Source organism: Lissotriton helveticus, chromosome 1_1, assembly GCF_964261635.1.
Source record: "Lissotriton helveticus chromosome 1_1, aLisHel1.1, whole genome shotgun sequence".
Lineage (NCBI taxonomy): Eukaryota > Metazoa > Chordata > Amphibia > Caudata > Salamandridae > Lissotriton > Lissotriton helveticus.
Window position 1 is genome coordinate 926,798,096 of NC_136057.1, and position 23,244 is coordinate 926,821,339.

Consider the following 23,244-nt stretch of genomic DNA (forward strand, 5'->3'; position numbering starts at 1 on the left):
CCTCAGGGCTCGTCCCTGAGCCCAACCCTATTCAATATCTATGTCTCCCCCTTAGCGGCCATAGTGGAGGGTCACGGCCTCCGCCTGGTGTCGTATGCCGACGACACGCAGCTGGTCGTCTCCCTATCGCGTGCACCTGGTCTTGAAGCGGACATCTTCAGGAATTGCTTGCAAGATCTTGCAACGTGGATGTCCGCTAACTGTTTAAAATTGAACGGTAGCAAGACCGAGGTGCTCGTGGTGGGGGGAGGGCCCTCTGCGTGGTCGTCGGCATGGTGGCCGCCCTGTCTGGGTGAGGTCCCGGCTCCCTGTCAGGAGGCCAAGAACCTCGGCGTGTGGCTGGACAAAGACCTGGCTTTTGGTCCCCAGGTGAGCTGGGTGACGGGGATGTGCTTTGGGGTCCTAAGAGCCTTAAGGAAAGTTTTAGATCTGCTTCCCATTTCCGCTCGAAGGACGCTGGTGCACGCCCTGGTCACCTCACGACTTGACTATGGTAACCTGCTCTATCTGGGGGCCACGAAAAAGGTCATGGGCCGCCTTCAAGTCCTTCAAAACGCCGCAGCACGGCTTGTACTCAGGCTCCCCAGGAGATCACCATCAATTCCTGCTCTTCAAGCCCTCCACTGGCTTCCTATGGAGGAGAGGATTGAGTTTAAAACCCTTTCCACATGTCATCGGATCTTGAATGGTAAAGCCCCTGTACCGCTTCAGAATCTGGTGTCCCACTACGAGCCTACCCGTAAGTTACGGTCGTCTCAGACCAGACTGCTGACGGTTCCCAGGGTTAGGAAGGCTCGTATGGGAGGGAGATCTTTTAGATTTCTCGCTCCCAAATGCTGGAATATCCTGCCTCCAGAACTACGTCTTGAACCTTCTGAAACCCTTTTCAGAAAAAAGCTCAAAACTCACCTTTTCAGCAGGTAACTTCTTATGGGCGGGAGGGCGGTCATTTCTCACTTACTACAGCGCGGGGACACGCCAGTGGCGTCACCAGGCGCTTTACAAATGCCCAAAATAGAAATAGAAATCTCAATCCACTTAGCATTTTATTCTGTTTGGAGTATTAATCCTGGAATTTGGAAATGTTACTTAAAACCTTTATTTATAGCACATAACACCAGGAGGCTCCAGGATTCCTTCTCATTTTTATGTTCTTTGTGGGACTTAAATACGTGTCTCCGAGTTGCTTCCTTCATCTGGAGAGCAACCCACATTAGGAAACACATCAGCCCTATGTGATAATTTTTTTTGCCATGGAATACCTATGGATTCTTACAGCTTTAGTGTTCACCTTTGGTTATTGTAATTGCAGGCTAATCCCCATCTTCCACACCAACATAGCACACCCGAGTTAGAGGATTTTGTTGTGGCAATTTGAAGGTGCTGGCATGGAAATACTTTGTATTTAAATCAGTTCAACCAGTGACTTAAAAAGGTGGTCTCCAACTCACGCCTTGTTCTTCATCAGGTTGACTGGATCTTTGCCACCATTTTAGAATGGAGCATAAGTCAACAATATCTCAATACATACTATTAATTATATTCAGTCAAGAATTAGAGTTTAATTTAGCTTGAAAACCTTTATTTGTCATTAAGAGTTTAGTGTTCAGTTTTTGGTCTCTTTATTCAAATTAGAAATTAGACAAATCAGTTTACAGAAATATCAATGTGGGAGGGCTTGGCGGATAAACAGGCACAGAGGCTGAATATATTTCTTAATGATGATGTTTTTAATGGAGTGTTGATAAACAGGAATGGATGGTCAGGAGGGTGATGTTCTTTTTTCCTTTTCTTCCAGGTTCCACCTCTCACGAATGGCACCACCCGGAGGCTCGGAGAGGGAAAGACAAACTGTGTTAAGTATAATGGTTTATTTCGCGGGGTTTTAATCTACCCGTCACCACACCTTTGGCCAGGGTAGTTGTTCCGGTGTCGAGGTTTATGGGGGTGGGGGATGTGCAAGGCAACATATAACTAGTGCTCCAAATAAAAGTACAAGTTTTGCTTCCTCTTAACAAAAAGAATTCCAATCTCATGAAAATTGTAGGTATAGCAACATTCCTGCATTCTAGTGTTCTCTAGGTTCTTCTCACAGAGAGAGAACTCAATAATCTTATTTCCTTCTGGAAACCCAACTTTGATGTTTTCTCTCACAATCGCTCCTCTCCCTAGAGAGATGTCCTCAAAAGGGTTAATGTGCCTACGTCTCACATACAGTGTTTTTTATGATTCAACATGATCCAAACTCCCTGTCCTTCACCGTGCCCCTGCCTCCCTTCCACCCCCATAGATTGCCCGTCCGCCCCTCACTGACTCACCCACTCTTCCACAACTCTCCAGAATTCACGGCCTCACGTCAGCGTCCTCCGTTGAGCTCCACCATTCCTTGCTCCACCTCACAGAAGCTTCCTCCATCTCAGTGTCTTCTTCCGCCTTCTTCGGCATCCTCCCGTTGCTCTGGGTTCACTGAGTTCCTCCTTCCTTCCTTCTTCATCGTCCTTCTTCTCTCTCTGTTCCTCCTGACTTCTGTAGTAATCTAATTAATCTTAATACATCATCTCAGACAGCTGCTCAGCAAGGATGAATGAGTTATGTGTAGAATGTTAGAATGCCTGATGACTGCATGTTTGGAATGTGTGAGAGTGCTTGCTTGTATGAGAGAATGACAGTTGGAGAGAGTGGGCTGAGCAGCAGTCATGCAGCTCCTGGTGGGATTCCCTTTTCCAACTAAGTTACCTTCTTAAGATCTCCTGTGGAACAACTATGGACTACAAATAAACCTCTACATGATTATACCACTTGGCTACACCTTATCATCTATCCAGATTAACTACAACAACTTCCTTCTTTCTGTCCTCTTCTTTCGGGTCTCTGCCTCCTAGTTACAGCATGGGATGGGGGAGTTATTGTGGGAGCTGTAGTAAGTGTCTCGTTTCTGTTTATTTTACAGTTGGAATCTGGGTTCCGGTTGTCACAAAGCAGATCCGTCCGCGCCATTTCAGGTAAGTGCATTGTTTCGGGCCGTCTACATAGTGCATCAGAACCTGACTTGGTACTAACCCTGCCCCCAGGATTCACTATTAAGCGATACGATCGCGGCATAATGAAAGGAGGAGGTATAGCTATAATCCATAAAAACACTATTAAATGTAAAGCCAAACCCAATATCCTCCTTGACTGTGAAAGTCTCACATTCAATATGGCTCTCTCTGTAAACCAATCAATTGGTGGAGTTCTTATTTATCGCAGCCCTGGAGGATACGGTCGCTTTATTAAATCTGCCACATTATTAGCCACTCCCCCTCCTCATTTGTTAGGAGACTTTAACATTCACTTTGATGAACCCAATAAGGTGGAATCGACTGAGCTTAGTCAAGATCTCTTGGTGATCCAACTTGCCCAAAAAGTAGTAGATCCCACGCACGTGAAAGGCCATACTTTAGACCCCATCTTCAGTAATCACCCTGGAATGCTGGTGAGTGAGCCTAGGAGTACTCCTTGGTCGGACCACTTTTTGATTCCATTTAATTTATCAGTGCCTCTGCATAGCCCCCCCCCCCCCCACTAAAGCTAGCGAGAAGAAAACACATCACTGGGCTAAATTGCGGGTAGACTCCTGGATCACAGCAATAAACCTGCGCCTAATTCAAATCTTACCAAAGCCTCTGCAAATTTTACTAGTTGGATCGAGTTCACACTTGACACGGCTGCACCCAGTAAACTCCACTACAAATGTAGGGACAAAAAGACTCATTGGTATTCCCCTGAGCTGCAAAGACTTAAGCAGACATACAAAAGACTCAAGAGGGAATGGAGGAAAGACTATCGCGATCTAGGGAAACTAAAATACAGAGAAGCTATAAAAGTTTATCAAAAAGAAATAAAAGTAGTGCAGGTCGCCTACTATGAAGGCATTATCACCTCGACCACTAACACTCCCAGAGAAGTTTTTCAGGTAGCTTAGAATCTCATAGCACTCTCAAAATATGAGCTAGCCCTAGAAGCCTCTTCAAAACTCTGTAACGCACTTGCAGAGTTTTTCCAGGGGACAATTAAAAAACTTTATACCACATTCCCCCAACCCTCCTGCCCGAGTGATCTGGCAGATACCAAACTGGTCGCAAGCTATCCAGAGTTCGTGCTCAAAGAATTCCCAGTCATGAAACTCAATAAACTGACAGAAATTTTTGCTCAAATACAATCAGGCTCCCCTTTATAGCCAGCTCCTCCTTATATCCTACACAAAGTGAGAAATGCGATCCTTCCCAGTATCCTGGGAATGGTAAATTTGTCCTTGTCCTCAGGATTTGTTCCAGGTTCGTGGAAACACGCAATGGTCAAGGCTCTATTAAAAAAGCTGAGCCTCGACCCAGCAGATTTGGGCAATTATCACCCAATCTTGCTGCTGCCTGAAATTCCAAAAACTCTGGAAAAATATGTGAACTCCACTCTAATTTCCTGGAGAATTGTGATCTCCTGCATGCAATTCAGGCGGGGTTCTGTCCTAATCACGGAACTGAGACCACCCTTCTGGCTGTGGTTGAGGACTCCAAGCAGATCTTGGATCAAGGAGGAGCAGTTGCCATCATCCACCTGGATCTAAGCTCGGCCTTCGACATAGTCAACTTTTCCATCTTGGTGGAGAGACTTAAGAGGCTGGGGCTCCAAGATAAGGCGATCTCTTGGATACAATCTTACCTTGATAAGAGAACTTTTCAAGTTTTTTCCGGGGACGTCTCTTCTGAGAAATTGTAACTCAACTGTGGAGTCCCGCAGGGCTCTTCACTTAGCCCCACACTTTTTAATGTTTACATGTGGCCAGTGGCCGACATTGTACTACCTCACAACATCAAAATTGTGACCTATGCTGATGATACACAGCTGGTCATAACTCTTAATGGGGCACGCAACTTCCCCATGGACTTTTAGATTTGCCTAGATGCCGCCTGGATGGAGCACTCCTGTCTTCGACGCCATCCACAATCCACCTTGACCAACTCAAAACCGAACGCAGGAAATATAAAAAACACATCAAGAATGAAAAAACCACCTTCTTCCGTGGTGCATTAGACAATGCCCAAAATCATCCCAAAGAACTCTTCAATCTCATTAGACAACAAACATCCAAGCCTCCCTCAACAACAGTGCAGTCCTCCAAAGACTTATGTGATAACTTTGCCAAAATCTTCAAAGAGAAAATCACTAAGATTGAGCGCTCCCTTGATGACCACATCATTTCATCCACCAAAAGCCCGCCCCCTGCAAAGAAGACAATACCCCCCTCATGCACTCCCCTAACAGTTGGAAGTCTTTCAACCCCATCACCGAAGCAGAAATTGTCAAAATCATCAGATCCAAAGCCTCCTCACACATACCGGACCCCATTCCTGCCCAACTTGCTGAAATGCTCAACCTCGCGATAGCCCCACTATGGACCAAGATCATAAATAGCTCCCTGAGAACCAGGGTCATACGAGAATGTCTTAAAATCGGCTAAGTCACACCACTACTAAAAAAAACGGGCTCTGACCCAAACAATCCCAATAACCTCAGACCTGTTTCCAATATCCCATTCTTATCCAAAATCCTGGAAAGATGTGTTCTCCTCCAACTGAAGCAACACATTGACAGAAGCAACCTTCTGGATACTCACCAATCGGGCTTACAAAAAGGATGCAACACAGAGACCGCGATCCTGAATATCATAGATGATGTCTACATATCACTCAACACAGACCGGTGCTGCCTACTCATACTCATGAACTACCAGCAGCCTTCGACACGGTCAACCACAAACTGCTCATTAACGCATTCCGAGAAAGGATTGGAGCAGACAAGGTGATCTTACTATGGTTTACCTCCTTCCTTGGGAAATTTTTTGGATACTTTTTCCATTGGTAACATTGTTGTAATTGCGGGTGACCTTAACCGAACTTATGAGCCCTTGGTCACTTCTGAGGCCTCCCTTGAAGCAGATGAGGATCAACAATGGGGCATACCTGCGTTAGACTTAAAGCCAGTCACGAGGTGGACTGAGGACATTATAGACTTGAATGCTATGTGCCTAGAAAAAGGTCTAAGAGCCCTGAATGGCCGTACAATGTCGGATAAAACGGATCTATGACCTTTGATAATGGGAGATTCAGAAGCAGGATAGATTATGTTATCTGCAGCTTGGCATTGTGGCCATCTGTTTGTGATATGGAGGTAACCATGAGACCTGAGAGTGATCATAACCCCCTATGTGTAGAACATAAATGGTGGCCCGCTGGGACAAGCTTATCTTGCCAGAACACCCTAGCTCCACCGTTGATTATCCCAGAAAATAGTATGCGTAGGTTGAAATGGGCTAGTGTTGTGATCAACCAACAGGCAATTGAGAACATTAATTGGGAAACTGACAAGGCTATAGCAGCTCTGGGTACACTTAGCGGTTCACCATCTGAACTGGGGGACGTGGTAAACATCCACAATACCCTTTTTGCTGGGATCAAACAACATTTTCTGAAACTTGTTAGGCGAAATGGGATAAGTAACAGAAAAGAGGCAAAATGGTATAACGCTGAATGTAGGGCAGCACGACTTGCACTGGGCCAGGCCATTAAAAAGAGGGTGGTTGAATCTACTCGCCTAGCCAGAAAGAGTTATAAAATGTGCATAGCGAAAGCCAAAAGAGACTGGGACGAGCTGCATTGGTGCAAATTGAAGAAAGCGAGCGATAGAAAGGACTCCAGAGCATTTTGGAATATTGTTAAATGGGGTAGTGAGAGAGTTGATGAACCCCCCAATAACAGCATTCCTTAGGAGGCTTGGATAACATTTTTTAGCTCACAGTATGCTCTTAATACTCAGATTACAGGTGAAGACAGTATTAACGTGTCCTTCTCTCAAGGTAATCTTTTTTACTGAAAAAGAGATTATGATTGCTTTAGATGCTGCAAATAAAGGACGTGCTCCTGGTTCTGATGGCATTCCTGCAGACATCTTTTTAAACGATAAAGAGCGGTGGTGTAAATACATTCATTTACTGATCAATCTCATTGCCAATGGTGCGGAGGTCCCGGCTTCGTGGAAAGGAGCAGTGATAATTCCTGTGTTTAAAAAGGGTGACCGTGCTCAACCGGGTAACTACAGGCCAATAAGCCTTATCGACACTGTACAAAAAGTAGTTGGTCGAGTGGTTGTTAATAGCCTCCTGGATTGGGCAGAGGACAATAATATTATTTCACCCTATCAAGCAGGTTTTCGTAGGGCAACAAGTACGGTGGACCAAGTATTTCGATTCCAATTGCTTCAATGGAAGTCTGTGGTGCTGGGAGGTGGCAGCCTTTACGCGGCTTTTGTCGATTTGAGGGCTGCTTTCGACCTGGTGCCACGGGCCAAACTGTGGCAAGTTTTACAGGGTCTGGGGGTCCCTGCGGAACTGTTGACCCTGGTAATGCGCTTGCATGAGTTTACTTTTGCTAAAATCCAATGGGGTTGCTATGATATGACAACAGCAGAATTTCCTGTAGAAAGAGGGGTTCGACAAGGGTGTTCAATGGCTCCAACATTGTTCACTTTGTACATAAATGGTGTCGTCTCCCGTATGATAACAGCTCCTGTCGATGCTCCTTCACTTGCAGGGCTAAAAATCCCTGTACTTATGTTTGCGGACCACACTCTTATATTGTCTAAAACCCCTAGTGGTCTGCAGCATGCCTGTTTATTTTTGAGAATTTTTGTGGAGAACACGGCTTGGAGGTGAACGCCACTAAAACTAAACTCATGACTTTTAAACCACATCGTAGCTTTAAGTCCAAAATAGTAATGAGTGGGCGGCCTCTTGAGGTGGTAAATTCATTCACATATTTGGGCATCCTTATTGCAGATAACAACAGGTGGAATCAGCATATTAACATTGCAACCTTGCGACATAAGCAATTATCGGGTGTCATTAACTCGGAACATAGGAAGTCTATGACCAAACCAGTCAAGCCAGCTTTGCTGGTTTATGAAGCAAAGGCTATCGGGTCCGCACTCTATGGTGCAGAGATGTGGGGTTTTGAAAATTTGAACTCCCTACAAGGGTCAGAGAACAAATTTTTAAGGCTACTTACAGGTACCCCCAAAAGCACTCCTCTCCTGCCTTTAAGATATGAGCTTGGTAGGAATCAGATTAAGGATTTAGCCCGATTACGCCCAATTTTATATTGGCGAAGACTCTGGACTAATCCCGAACTAGCTCACTATGCCGAATGTTTTATTGATATTATAAAGGCGGACTGCTTCCATAAAATCAGTTGGCTCAATACACTCAAGGCAATGTTGTTTGAGCTTGGGTTAAGTCCCTTATGGCTTGATCCAGCTGGTGAATCATTTCCTTCCAAATCTGTCCTAAAAAATATATTTTGAGAACACGTTGATAGCAGGAGTCTGAGTAGCTGTAGCAACGGGTCTATGTCTGCGGGTTTTCTTGAGGTAAAACTATACCCGGCTCTGGAGATGTATTGGGATATTATCTCAAAACCAAGTGATAGGAAGTTGTTATTCCAATTGAGAGCTGGAGCCCTCTCCATAAGATCATTGACAGCCAAATGGGGCTTAGGGGGGTGTGACATTTGCCCCGTTTGTGGAACGGGGAAGGAAACCCTTGGTCATTTTTTGTTCTCCTGCAAAGCATACTGTGCCCTTAGGCGGGCTTGGTTGGCACCAATGTGTAGGAATCTGGGGACTACTTGTAGTTCTGTTGCTCTGCGAATTATATGTTCAAGCCCACTTACATGGATATCAATAGCAACAGCGAAATATATGGGCTGGGCATGGGCGATCAGGCAGAGATTGCTAGTTAATTAACTATTCTCTGTCTGTAATACCCTGTTTTTAGAATAACAATGAAATTGGTCTTTTACAGGGATTGCTAGTTAATTGTCTATTCTCTGTATTTATATTATTGCATAGACTGCTAGTTGGTTAACTATTCTCTGTTTGTAAAATTTAATTATATTAACTTACTTACACTATCGCTTTTTTAAAAACCGTACATGTTTTTATAATATTGCATTAATCAAATCTCTTTTTAATTATTTAACAATTACTGTGAGAATCTTTTTAACCAAATGTATTTTATGGACCCTATAGTGCTTTGTAAATGTATTTGAGTGTACATTTAATCCTATTTTATATTGTTAATATTCTGTGTATGTTTTGCTTTTATGAGTAATTACTCGAATAAAGCACTATTTGAATTTGAATTTGACCTCAAACTGGCCACACAATCCCTGGTTCTGTTCAGACTGAACTACGGGAATGCAACCCTCACAGGCACGACAAAATCCCACTTAGCTCCCCTCATATCTACTCTAAATGCAGCTGCCAGGATGATCACAGGAGTAAAGAAATACAACCACATCGCTCCCTCTATAGGAGAGCTAAAATGGCTCCCAATTGAAATGCGCCCAAACTTCAGAATTGCTTGTCTCACACACAAAGCTCTTCACACTGGTAAACCTGCCTACTTGGCTTCCAAACTTAATAAGGCAGGCCAGACAAGGAGTCTCAGGAGTACTAATACTCTACTTCTCATTCCCCTGAAAACCCGCAAACAAAAAACCTTGTCACGGTCCTTCTCTGGAAATGCGCAAAAAATTTGGAACTCTATCCCATTCCACATCAGGACAACCCCTCCTTCATAAACTTCAAGAGTCAGCTCAAAGACCTCTTCCTCAACCGAACCCATTCGAATAGATAGCTGCCGCCTAAAGAGACAGAATCCCTCTGTCACAGGAATCTTGCCCAGCACAGAATATAGAAGCTTTGATAAGAAGGCATCTACATCACACGCCTTTTGATTCATTCCTTGCCCCCCCACCCTGAAAAGGATTCAACACAAGACAATGCTGTTTATTGATATACTTTGTGTTCATTTGCATCATGATAAATGTTGTAAAGCACTCCGATACATTCGGGTCTGCCAGCGCTATACAAAACTCTTAAATAAGAAATAATAATAATATATAGACCATCTCAATCCACTTAGCATTTTATTCTGTTTGGAGTATTAATCCTGGAATTTGGAAATGTTACTTAAAACCTTTATTTATAGCACATAACACCAGGAGGCTCCAGGATTCCTTCTCATTTTTATGTTCTTTGTGGGACTTAAATACGTGTCTCCGAGTTGCTTCCTTCATCTGGAGAGCAACCCACATTAGGAAACACATCAGCCCTATGTGATAATTTTTTTTGCCATGGAATACCTATGGATTCTTACAGCTTTAGTGTTCACCTTTGGTTATTGTAATTGCAGGCTAATCCCCATCTTCCACACCAACATAGCACACCCGAGTTAGAGGATTTTGTTGTGGCAATTTGAAGGTGCTGGCATGGAAATACTTTGTATTTAAATCAGTTCAACCAGTGACTTAAAAAGGTGGTCTCCAACTCACGCCTTGTTCTTCATCAGGTTGACTGGATCTTTGCCACCATTTTAGAATGGAGCATAAGTCAACAATATCTCAATACATACTATTAATTATATTCAGTCAAGAACATAAGTCAACAATATCTCAATACATACTATTAATTATATTCAGTCAAGAATTAGAGTTTAATTTAGCTTGAAAACCTTTATTTTTCATTAAGAGTTTAGTGTTCAGTTTTTGGTCTCTTTATTCAAATTAGAAATTAGACAAATCAGTTTACAGAAATATCAATGTGGGAGGGCTTGGCGGATAAACAGGCACAGAGGCTGAATATATTTCTTAATGATGATGTTTTTAATGGAGTATTGATAAACAGGAATGGATGGTCAGGAGGGTGATGTTCTTTTTTCCCTTTTCTTCCAGGTTCCACCTCTCACGAATGGCACCACCCGGAGGCTCGGAGAGGGAAAGACAAACTGTGTTAAGTATAATGGTTTATTTCGAGGGGTTTTAATCTACCCGTCACCACACCTTTGGCCAGGGTAGTTGTTCCGGTGTCGAGGTTTATGGGGGTGGGGGATGTGCAAGGCAACATATTGTTGCAGGGTTTCTGTACTCACACAGAACTGTGCACAGAGGAGTGGAACCTCGGCAAATTAGGATGTCCCAAAACTTACCTTAGCAACCAACTCACCCCTTACCGAGCTAGCTACAGTGTCTCATTGGACATATCAAACACCCAATGTTTAGACAAACCAGAACATGAACTTACAGTACCTCAGGGTACGTGGGACTCATGAACACTCTTTCGTTATATTATCATTACAAACCAGAACATGGAGTAAAGAAGACACATGTGCATTTGAAATGTTTATTTACTAATGCCGTCTTCTCAGGCGCAGTATCTTTGATAATACAAGTATACTTATTATCAGTAGCAAAATTATCAGCATAGTTACTAAGACATAAAAAGCGAATGGTGACAGCATGTTAACATGCTGTAATGAATAAGAGTTAACAACACTTATATCTCACCCTCCCTAACACATATATTATATTATTATCTAAGAAGGTCTCTTTGGGTTGTTTTAGGGCGGGCCCATACCTTAGTGTCCTAGCATGAAGGAATCACATCAGCATACACCAGCTCTCTCTGCATGTGCACCGCATCAAGTGTGTTAACAATTCTCGTGCAAAGCAATATCAATCCCGCCTCAAGCCCAAGTTGGCAAAGGCTGCACTTGTGTTATGACTATGAAGGCGTGGAGATCAGACCTCATAACAATTCCATATCGTGTTGCTCCTGAAACTTCAGCACTCTCCGTGCAGACATGGTTTATTAAACAAAACTGATATCAGAGCAATAACATATTATTCTCACATACACCACGGCAAACCACTAGGTTGAAAGCTAAGTCAACAATTAAGGGTCGTGTGCAGAAGTTGCAATAAAGGAAAAATGGCGTTTAAATCCGAAATGTACCTATGCTAACTTAACACGATATAAGGATATATAGGAGCTATACAACACCCCCCCATGATCCGAGAACGGACTAAATAAGGTAACAGAAGTGCCATCACATGAGAGCAGAATCCATTTATAAACGAGCATGAATAAAAATTCAATTATAAAAACTAATGCTAAAAAATAGCCCACAAATATAATGTGGCTCAAGCCAATAGGCAAGCAAAAATAAAATGTCTTGACCAAAAGTCAATAAAATCAAGGAAATGCTATCAATCAGCATGCCAATCTGAGGCAGTGTCTATGATAAGACCGTATATGAAAAGTAAGCTGCAACAGCCTCAAGGAGGAAGTCACTGTCCTCATCCGAAAACAGTTCAGCCATCCAGTTTAAAAGATGAAAGGAACATACGTGATCTTCCAGCACCGGATCCTCTATAACCATCAGAGGACAGCTCGGTGGGTTTTCAAGAAAACTTTGTTCCAAGAAATTCCGCGCCGCCGACAACACATCCCAGGGACCCATTAGTCCATGTGTCACCGCCAAGGCCATAATTCTTTCGTCAGAACAAACCAACTCGTGAGCAATGATAGGACTCATCAGTTGATCAAAATCGACGTCAGAAGATGCTGGTCCGCAGAGACACAAATCAATGGCCCAAAGGAAATCACAGGTCAGGCAGCGAAATACAGGCTGGACACAGGTGAAATAGGAGAACCGAAAAGATAATCCAAACGCCGTGCTTAGAGTCGCCAACGGCAGTGTGCCATAAAAATCAAGCATGCGGTTGCGAAACCGCGTCAGTAGTAGCTGTGCGTGGTCTTGCACAGGAAGGGCATCCATATTTAAAAAGGCAGAAAACCACCAATGCGCCTGCCGCTAAAGCAAGTAAAAACGGGAACCCTCCAAATAAGGAAGAAAAAATAGAATGGAAGAAAGCAGGGATGACTCCAAAAATCTTCTCAAAGGAAGTCACGAGACCACCGCTAACAACTTTAAAAAAATGTGCTAGGCCCGTTGTGGAGGATGCGTTAAAGATAGAACGGACCATGGCTCCGAAATGCAAGGGCAAATCAGTGTTTAAAAGAGCCTGAACCTCCGTGCGGGTGTTAGCAATGTGAAGCACGAAAGTTTCACGGGCCGAGCTCAAGGCCACCTCTTTCTGGGACAATAGAGCTCTTATTCTAGCCATGCCGCTGAATTCTGCTCCCAAGGTCGGTATCTGTGGCCAAATGGAAGACTCCCTATGTTCACGTGTGGGAGGATAAAGAACATTTCTGCAGCAAATAACTCGCTCACTAACCGTTACTATGAAAGCTATACCTTTAATTAAACCACAGCAGTTTTCATTATTGAGCATTAAATAACTACCATTCTCTAACAATTTAAACGTGGGGATGATAGCAGGAACTGGCGTGCCCTGTAAAACGCAAGCCATATTCGGTCGGTCCTTGTTACATGAACCGTGTAACTGTATGTGTCTGCACATTAAAGAATGATCTGGCGTCTCAGTGCACTCATCCCCTGTTAGATAAACCTCTTGGTCATCCTTGAAACATCTGTATGTGTATGGGAGTGACCAGACCTCATGAAGAAAACCGCTACCTAAGGGTTCAAAACGACCTATTGGCACATATTTCATACAATTTGAAAACTTATATAAAGCAAAAGGCAGCGTTATTAAACCGTGGATAAGCCACGTAGCAGCAGTGGTCTCTGCCACAGAAAAAGGTAAAGATTCCAATCTTTCAATATGGAGCATAGAAAAGGAAGCATCACGCATTGAAAGCAAGCGTTGTTTGTCTGTCAAATTAAATGGTGCAAATAAAGAGGAAACGTTCATGTATCCCCAGGGAACTTTACCCATTTTTAGAGTCTGTAATGTCCATGCAAACTGCATGATTGAACGTAATTGATTTTGACCATGGTATAATACAGACACTTCATCATGCACAATATCAACAACAGACGACACAATATTATCTAATGTGTAAATTCTAGAGGAAAGCACGTTAATGCTATTGTCAACCACTGCTAGCACTTTCTCAAGATTTGCCTGATCAATAGCCCTAAGGCGTGAAGCAGCCTCAATCTGTGAGAGTTTCCAAATTTCATTGTAAACACCATATAACCACCTTTTCGACCTGCCACTAGCTGGGCCCTTAATGAAATCATTCAAATCCACGTCTGCATTCAGTTTGGAAAGGTGATACTTAACCGCAGGTAAAGTTGAATGTTTCAGCCAAGCTTGACACAACTTGCCAACAGAGTAAGAGGTGACAGTATGACTCAAATCAAAACGGGGATCAGATCTAACAGTCTTAAACCCGTCAGTTATATTTAAAAATCTTTTTTGGCAAGAATCAGCACTACGGTGCCAAAGCAGCCAACCCTTGGGAGTCATACTGGAAATGTTAAAGGAGGAATTCAGAAGCAGAGCCTGTATACCTCTAATGGACAATTTAGTAAAATTACTCCAATTCTCATATTCCTCCAACTCCGGGAAAGACGGGGTGTTTAACCTTTTAGATGTAGCCAATCCAAAGCACGTGGTCTGGGAAATGGTTTCATTTAAAAACCACATATGATTCGGGATGAGACATGCACGGTGCAAAGCCTCAGTGCCTTGTACCTGCCATGCCCTTGAGCCCCAAACTGATTTAAGGTCTATGGTATCCTTCCATAACTCATACCCTCCAGTAACTAATTGATCCAGGAAGGCCTTTGAATATAACAATTTTGTATTTGTAAGTCGAACCTTGGACAGTGGCTGTTTTTGAAATTTAAAATAAAAGGACTCGGGATTGGACTGATTAAAGTCAGTGAAATAAGTATACTTTTTAAGAAACGTTTCTGAACTCCCTTGTGTTGGTGCTGGGCAATGTTCCCACTGAGTAAAATTAACCGCATCCCTTCGGGAAGATGTCTTGTGTAAGAAGTGATTGCCATAATGTTGGTAACAGAACAATTCACCATAATTAGCAGATTCTAAATATAAATCCTCAGCATCAAAAGCAGCATAATATTTCAAATCAGAAAACAAACTTTCCACAGCATTAACATCCCAATCATCAGAACGAATGTTTTGTTTCACCACATCCCCCATATTAACTCTTAGTACATTAGGGACATTAACGACTTCCGTTGGACCATGAATCTGAAAACGAACTGCATCCCACGCGATTCCATCCAGAACAGGCCACGCTGTGATGTTAACCAAAGTCAAGTCTCTTTTTAATCTGTGTGTAGAATGTGAAGAGGAAAGTGGGGCCAAAGTTCCATTCAAATGAGTAATGCAAGTTCTCTCCTCGACATAGTGTCCATTCATAATCCGAAAAAAATAAAACACAAAACCAATTGACATAAAAAGGTAAACTGAAAAAAGGACCAGCCAAATGTATATCCAAGGAGGTATCAAAAAATGTTTTTTAAACAGGCTAGCATATAATGCAATTTTAGAGGGTTTTTTCGAGGCAAGGGAAGCAGAGTCAAATGAAAATCTGGATTCCGTGGCTAAACGAGCTTGCAGGTCAGGTATGGACAAATCAGTGGGGTATGTATAGTCTGTCTCATCAAGGTTAGTTCCTGGTAAAGTATTCAATAATGGAGTGGAAACAGCAGGTAATTCGATGGCCACCTCAGGTTCATTATTATAAGCAGTGGGCATAATTGAATTTCTCACAATGGAAGGACAGGAAACAGCCGGTGTCATGCTAAGAAGAATCGGCCACTCTGTGTATCTTGACATTGTCAATAGAAATAAACCTGTTTTCCTTACGACCTGGAAGTGGTGGTAAAATGACTGTTCTTGTGCCCTTCACTCCAAGCACTGGGACCGGAGCTCGATAGGAGGGACCAAACTCTTTCTTGTTGTCGATCTTCTCTCGAACCAGTTCTCCAACTTGGGGTAGCCAGCCAACTACCGGGATCTGCAACGCATCATCCGATGTGGAGGGCAAATGTTCCTTTGCAAGAGTGTCTCTCGTCTTTTGTAGATTCTGTAAAACATTGCAATGTTCATCTGCGTCAAAGGAAGTGGCGCGAACCACCGAGTCTAGACCGTCAAGGTCAGGGACGAACATCTTGATGCCAAAGAGCATTTCGTATGGGGTCCGCCCACCCAGAGACCTTCTAGGGAGATTATTAAGAGCACGCTGCACGCCATAGAGGTGAGCCAGCCAATTTCTGCCAGTGCCTATAACTCGGGCTGTCAAAGATTGCTTTAAATCACGGTTCATTCGTTCAACTACACTATTACCCTCGGGTCTGTAGGGTGACGAAAACTTGACTTGGACCCCCATCGAAGTCATGGCATCCTTATACGCCTTAGAGGCGAAAGCCGGACCCTGATCCGAATGGAAGGTACCACAGGCAAAAATCCCTATAAAGATACGCAAATCTCTGATGACAGTCCGGGAATCAGCGCTGCGATGTGGCCATAACCACACAAAGCGTGTGCATGAGTCAACTGCTACTAAGATGTATTTATACGCAGTATCAGAAGAAAATGGACCGCAGTGATCTAAATAAACACAGCCTAGTGGTTTATTAGAAATGTACAACTGAGTCTGAGGCGGACGCGTAGCAGTTGAAGGTTTAATCTGCTGGCATATGTCACAAAGAAGGACATAATCACGCGTCTGTTTGTACAGTCCCCGCCACCAGAAACGTTGTTGTAGTTGCGTTACAGTGGCTGAGACGCCCGCATGCGCAGACGCCACACCTTCATGAGCCGCTGTAACCAAGTCTGTTCTGCGATCAGAGTTGGGAATCAGCCGTTCCCCAACATCAGGAATTGTCACAAAAGGAACCTTTTCGGGACTTAAGTGGTATTTATACTTCGAAGGGAATCCCGAAGGATGTTTACTTCCCTTCTCAGAGGCAGCAATCGCTGCCAAGATGTCGCTATCAATCTTGGTTTTCGACCTAGTAACTGCTGCAACTAAGTATGTAGATACTGCTGATTTCGCTGCTTCATCAGCAAGCGAGTTGCCAACAGCGTGAACTCCCACGCGCTGATGACCGAGAGTATGAATCACATAAACGAGTGGCAACATAGCCTTAAGCTCTGCCACTCGAACCCAGATCATTTTATGTTTTATTGTGCTACCCTTGGAATCATGAAAATCATTTTGAATCCAAAAGAACAAGTTTTCATTGTAAGACTGGACACAGTAGTAAGAATCACTTACAATCAGAGTAGTAACACTTGGATCTGCGTACTCCAAAGCTAGTAAGAGAGCACGAAGCTCTGCCAATTGTGCGGTGCAATCGCCCAGGGGCAACGTGTGTACCTCCCTGGAAATGAACTCATCATTCAACATAGCACCGACCACAATGGCGCATGCGGAAACGTAGGCATGTTTAGAGCCATGCGCAACCTGCGCCGACCCATCAGTGTAAATGATGCAATGGAAGTCCTCCAAAGGTCGCAACGCCAGAGGAGCAGGATGAACGAATTCATACTGCAAGTACTCCTGCGACCGTAAGGAAGCGTCAAAAATAAACATGACATCCGAGGACGACAATGACGCAGCCCACTGAATCCACCGAGGGTGCAAAGCTTTTGAATTTGGTACACTCGCTTTCGTGACTGCCTCCAAATGAGGACAGGGTGTTACCACTAGCATGCGTTTCCCCTGTGACAGAGCTCGTTCCTTTAGAATAGCCATCTGTACAGCAGTTAAAACCTTTTCTATGGTGGGAAACCGCATCTCAGCCGAGGTGTACAAGTGTGACTTGTAAGCAATAGGTACTGTGTCACCTTCATTAAAAGTGAGGTAAGTGAAACCCACCGTCCCAGGAATTATTCTTATGACCAGGTTGGTGTGGTTATCACGAGTCAGTAAATATTTAGAAGCGAGCAGATCAGCCTGCAAGGATTGCAAAATGGCTGAATGCTCAGGCAGCCAGCATGATTTTGAGAAAGTTGGTTGTATCAAAGCATACAAAGGCTTGATACGCTGGGCATATTCCGGAATGTAAGTTCGGCCGAAATTCAAAAAGCCCAGTAAGGATTGTAATTTTTTCAGAGTTGTTGGTGCGCGCAATTGTGCGCACTTCTCCAAGAAGTGAGGAGCCAAACCTCTACCTTCATTGTTGAGCTCATAGCCCAAAAACAACACTGTGTGTTCAGCAATGTGCGATTTTGCAAAGTTGAATTTGTAACCCATGTCTGCGAAGTTGCAAACAAGAGAATTTACTCGACACAGATGCTCCCAAATATCGTCGTCTGTGAGATATATGTCATCCACATACGAAAAAGCATCAGGGTCGAGTGCCTCCAGAATAGAGACAATTCGAGCGGTAAATACACCAGGACTATTCTTGTAGCCCATTGGAAGACGCCGGAATTGCTTTTGGACTCCAGCGCTTGTAAAACTGGTCCATTGGGAGCTAAAGCTGTCCAATCTGTGGGCATAAAAACCATTGGATATGTCAAGCGTTGTCTTGAAACGCTTACGCACGAGACTATCCACTAGGGCAGAGCCGTGGGTATTCTGTACTGCACAGTTACGGCAATGCGAGTTTAAATGCCGGTAATCCAAAACCAAACGATATGATCCGTCAGGTTTATTCACAGTAAAAAGGGGATTATTCATCGGTGACACACACGTTTCAATAACTCCCTGATATTCCAATTGGTCAAGGATTTCCGCGACGGAAGATTTTGCTTCACGCCGAATGGGATATTGAGGTTGAGGCTGCGGCTGAGACCGCAACGGAATTTCGTGGCAAGGCGACAATTTATCCCAACCACATTGGTTACGGTACAGAGCCGGCGCGAGAGCCCGAGCCCACTCTTCTGCAAAATGCTGCGCATGCTCTTTCGAGACAGTGTTCGCGAAACTGGGTAGGATTACCTCCTCCCCTCGCGGCGCCGCGAGCACAAAAGGTGGGGGCCAGTCAGCCTCCGAAAGTAAAATATCATATGTAGAAGACAGATTCTCCCAAAATACACCTTTAACGGTACGCTGTATGTCACCTTCAATTAACAGGACAATTTCATATAGTCTTTCAGGGGGAGCAAGTCTCGTATCCGCTGTTTCTATCACAACGTAGACATCAGTCGCTGTCACCCTCAGTAGTGGACGCAGCGCCTCTCTGACTATGGTTATCTCCGCCGCGCTGTCCAGCAAGGTCAGAGCCCACGTCAGATTCCGAAGCCGCGTTCTCACTATCTGTGGCATATCGATGCGCTGTTAAGGCTGCGACTTTCTTTTTCGCAAACTGCGGACGCCTAGGCGTAGAATCCTCCTGCTTCACTGCGCTGTCCGTCTGGCGGGACTGACCACGTCCTTGTTGGCCACCACGTCCACGTCCACCCCCTCCTCCTCCACCGGTCTTGGGAGCCGATGTGTCCTGAAAGGAACGAGGAGAGCGTTGATCAGAACCCTGAAAACGATCAGGCGATTTAATCATCGCGCGGTCGCGCAAATCATAAACTTTTTCGGGTGGCGCAGGAGCTTGTATTGCAGGAAAATTACCCTGAGTCTGCGTTGTCTGCTTCCCCTGTGTCTGTTTTTTAGGCCAATTTTGTTTCTTGGACTTGGGCTGGGCATCTGTCACTGCAGATTGTCCCTGTGGTTGTTTTTTCTCCTTTACTGGAAAATATTTTAGACCTCTACTTGTGCGGCCAATCGTTTTATAAGCGGCCACCACAATTTTTGCTAACTGGCGGGGTTTGTCGGCATCGGGCAGAGCAGCCAAAGCATTCGACACCTGAAAGTTAACTGCATCTCCTTTAACATTGGAGAGAATGAGATCACTTACAATCTCAAAAGAACCACACAGGCGCATACCCAATTCAACCGCTGCCTCTGGACCGTGATCATTCTGAACACGTCTAACGATTTCAGGCAGGGCAGTCATAGACGGGGTGCCGAAGCACCTTGTATAAACTGCCGCAAATGTTTTTCCCCAGCTGTCACAGTCAGCAAGTTCAGGAGTAATATCCTTCGGTAGAGTAATCGTCAACATTCTATGTTTATCAGCAGGAGTAGAATTCGGAAAAACCGCCTCCAGTTGATCAAACTTCTCTGCTAGCCAGAATGGGAAGTCATCGTTGTCAACCGGACGCGCACCAAAAACCGAATTTACCATCACTGGATTGAGACGCATTCCGCCTCGTTCCAGGGGAGCGGCCGCACCCCCCTGGGGACCACCAGGAAGATGTCGACCGATGTATTGCACTAAAGCACGAATCACGGAAATGGAAACTACATGCAGCCTGCGAATTTCTGCCAGGGTGCAAGCCCCGTGATTCGGGTGCGGGGTAAAGCCACCCAACGCAGGCCAATTAGTACCTGGAATTGAGAGTGGGCCTAACCTCGCAGGGGACATAGAGTGGGGGAGGGCGCCATCAAACCAAACTCGATGCTGCCAATGATCAATAGGTATTTCCAATGCCCTGTACGGCGTATATTCAGCCGGGACATCCGAGGCGGTGTAGGAGTGGAACAAACCAGAATTAGCGTCCACAGCCGGAAACGTAACCCAAGAGTAAAACAACTCGTAAGGAAACGCCGGATCTGCACATACCACGAAAATCACAGCCATCCCATCTACCGGGACTTGGTACGTTTGAAGATGGTTGCGTACCGCTACGCGACTATGCTGCGCAATAGCCACCGCTGCCGCCATTACAGAATTGGAAATAAGAAAACACAAAGAATACTTTGTAGCACAACTGGGTAGTAATTCAAAGAAACCGTTTAAGAAAGAATCAAGCTTGAATAAAGACCTATTTCAAAAAATAGGTAGGTTTCACCGACACCCCGTTTTCCGGAAACGGACGTGAAGGGGTTAAGGCATGAACGATAAACTACTCGAGTGTCATGATATAAGACCACCGAAACCGTTGGGCGCCATGTTGCAGGGTTTCTGTACTCACACAGAACTGTGCACAGAGGAGTGGAACCTCGGCAAATTAGGATGTCCCAAAACTTACCTTAGCAACCAACTCACCCCTTACCGAGCTAGCTACAGTGTCTCATTGGACATATCAAACACCCAATGTTTAGACAAACCAGAACATGAACTTACAGTACCTCAGGGTACGTGGGACTCATGAACACTCTTTCGTTATATTATCATTACAAACCAGAACATGGAGTAAAGAAGACACATGTGCATTTGAAATGTTTATTTACTAATGCCGTCTTCTCAGGCGCAGTATCTTTGATAATACAAGTATACTTATTATCAGTAGCAAAATTATCAGCATAGTTACTAAGACATAAAAAGCGAATGGTGACAGCATGTTAACATGCTGTAATGAATAAGAGTTAACAACACTTATATCTCACCCTCCCTAACACATATATTATATTATTATCTAAGAAGGTCTCTTTGGGTTGTTTTAGGGCGGGCCCATACCTTAGTGTCCTAGCATGAAGGAATCACATCAGCATACACCAGCTCTCTCTGCATGTGCACCGCATCAAGTGTGTTAACAATTCTCGTGCAAAGCAATATCAATCCCGCCTCAAGCCCAAGTTGGCAAAGGCTGCACTTGTGTTATGACTATGAAGGCGTGGAGATCAGACCTCATAACAATTCCATATCGTGTTGCTCCTGAAACTTCAGCACTCTCCGTGCAGACATGGTTTATTAAACAAAACTGATATCAGAGCAATAACATATTATTCTCACATACACCACGGCAAACCACTAGGTTGAAAGCTAAGTCAACAATTAAGGGTCGTGTGCAGAAGTTGCAATAAAGGAAAAATGGCGTTTAAATCCGAAATGTACCTATGCTAACTTAACACGATATAAGGATATATAGGAGCTATACAACAATATAACTAGTGCTCCAAATAAAAGTACAAGTTTTGCTTCCTCTTAACAAAAAGAATTCCAATCTCATGAAAATTGTAGGTATAGCAACATTCCTGCATTCTAGTGTTCTCTAGGTTCTTCTCACAGAGAGAGAACTCAATAATCTTATTTCCTTCTGGAAACCCAACTTTGATGTTTTCTCTCACAATCGCTCCTCTCCCTAGAGAGATGTCCTCAAAAGGGTTAATGTGCCTACGTCTCACATACAGTGTTTTTTATGATTCAACATGATCCGAGCTCCCTGTCCTTCACCGTGCCCCTGCCTCCCTTCCACCCCCATAGATTGCCCGTCCGCCCCTCACTGACTCACCCACTCTTCCACAACTCTCCAGAATTCACGGCCTCACGTCAGCGTCCTCCGTTGAGCTCCACCATTCCTTGCTCCACCTCACAGAAGCTTCCTCCATCTCAGTGTCTTCTTCCGCCTTCTTCGGCATCCTCCCGTTGCTCTGGGTTCACTGAGTTCCTCCTTCCTTCCTTCTTCATCGTCCTTCTTCTCTCTCTGTTCCTCCTGACTTCCTTCTTTCTGTCCTCTTCTTTCGGGTCTCTGCCTCCTAGTTACAGCATGGGATGGGGGAGTTATTGTGGGAGCTGTAGTAAGTGTCTCGTTTCTGTTTATTTTACAGTTGGAATCTGGGTTCCGGTTGTCACAAAGTAGATCCGACCGCGCCATTTCAGGTAAGTGCATTGTTTCGGGCCGTCTACATAGTGCATCAGAACTTGACTTGGTACTAACCCTGCCCCCAGGATTCACTATTAAGCGATACGATCGCGGCATAATGAAAGGAGGAGGTATAGCTATAATCCATAAAAACACTATTAAATGTAAAGCCAAACCCAATATCATCCTTGACTGTGAAAGTCTCACATTCAATATGGCTCTCTCTGTAAACCAATCAATTGGTGGAGTTCTTATTTATCGCAGCCCCGGAGGATACGGTCGCTTTATTAAATCTGCCACATTAGTAGCCACTCCCCCTCCTCATTTGTTAGGAGACTTTAACATTCACTTTGATGAACCCAATAAGGTGGAATCGACTGAGCTTAGTCAAGATCTCTTGGTGATCCAACTTGCCCAAAAAGTAGTAGATCCCACGCACGTGAAAGGCCATACTTTAGACCCCATCTTCAGTAATCACCCTGGAATGCTGGTGAGTGAGCCTAGGAGTACTCCTTGGTCGGACCACTTTTTGATTCCATTTAATTTATCAGTGCCTCTGCATAGCCCCCCCCCCCACTAAAGCTAGCGAGAAGAAAACACATCACTGGGCTAAATTGCGGGTAGACTCCTGGATCACAGCAATAAACCTGCGCCTAATTCAAATCTTACCAAAGCCTCTGCAAATTTTACTAGTTGGATCGAGTTCACACTTGACACGGCTGCACCCAGTAAACTCCACTACAAATGTAGGGACAAAAAGACTCATTGGTATTCCCCTGAGCTGCAAAGACTTAAGCAGACATACAAAAGACTCAAGAGGGAATGGAGGAAAGACTATTGCGATCTAGGGAAACTAAAATACAGAGAAGCT

General features: G+C 44.3%; 1 protein-coding gene and 1 long non-coding RNA gene across 9 annotated transcripts in view; both read right to left on the reverse strand.

Annotated features, from left to right (window-relative positions):
• Window positions 1–23,244, reverse strand: part of SAXO6 (stabilizer of axonemal microtubules 6) — a 541,049-nt gene that overhangs the window by 507,914 nt on the left and 9,891 nt on the right. The gene's annotated exons all lie outside the window — the stretch shown is intronic.
• LOC144818800 (uncharacterized) lies at window positions 10,739–22,159 on the reverse strand. The gene is made up of 2 exons (XR_013607163.1): window positions 22,023–22,159; window positions 10,739–10,859 (listed from the first exon to the last, which is right to left on the reverse strand). It is a non-coding gene; the product is annotated as an uncharacterized LOC144818800 (long non-coding RNA).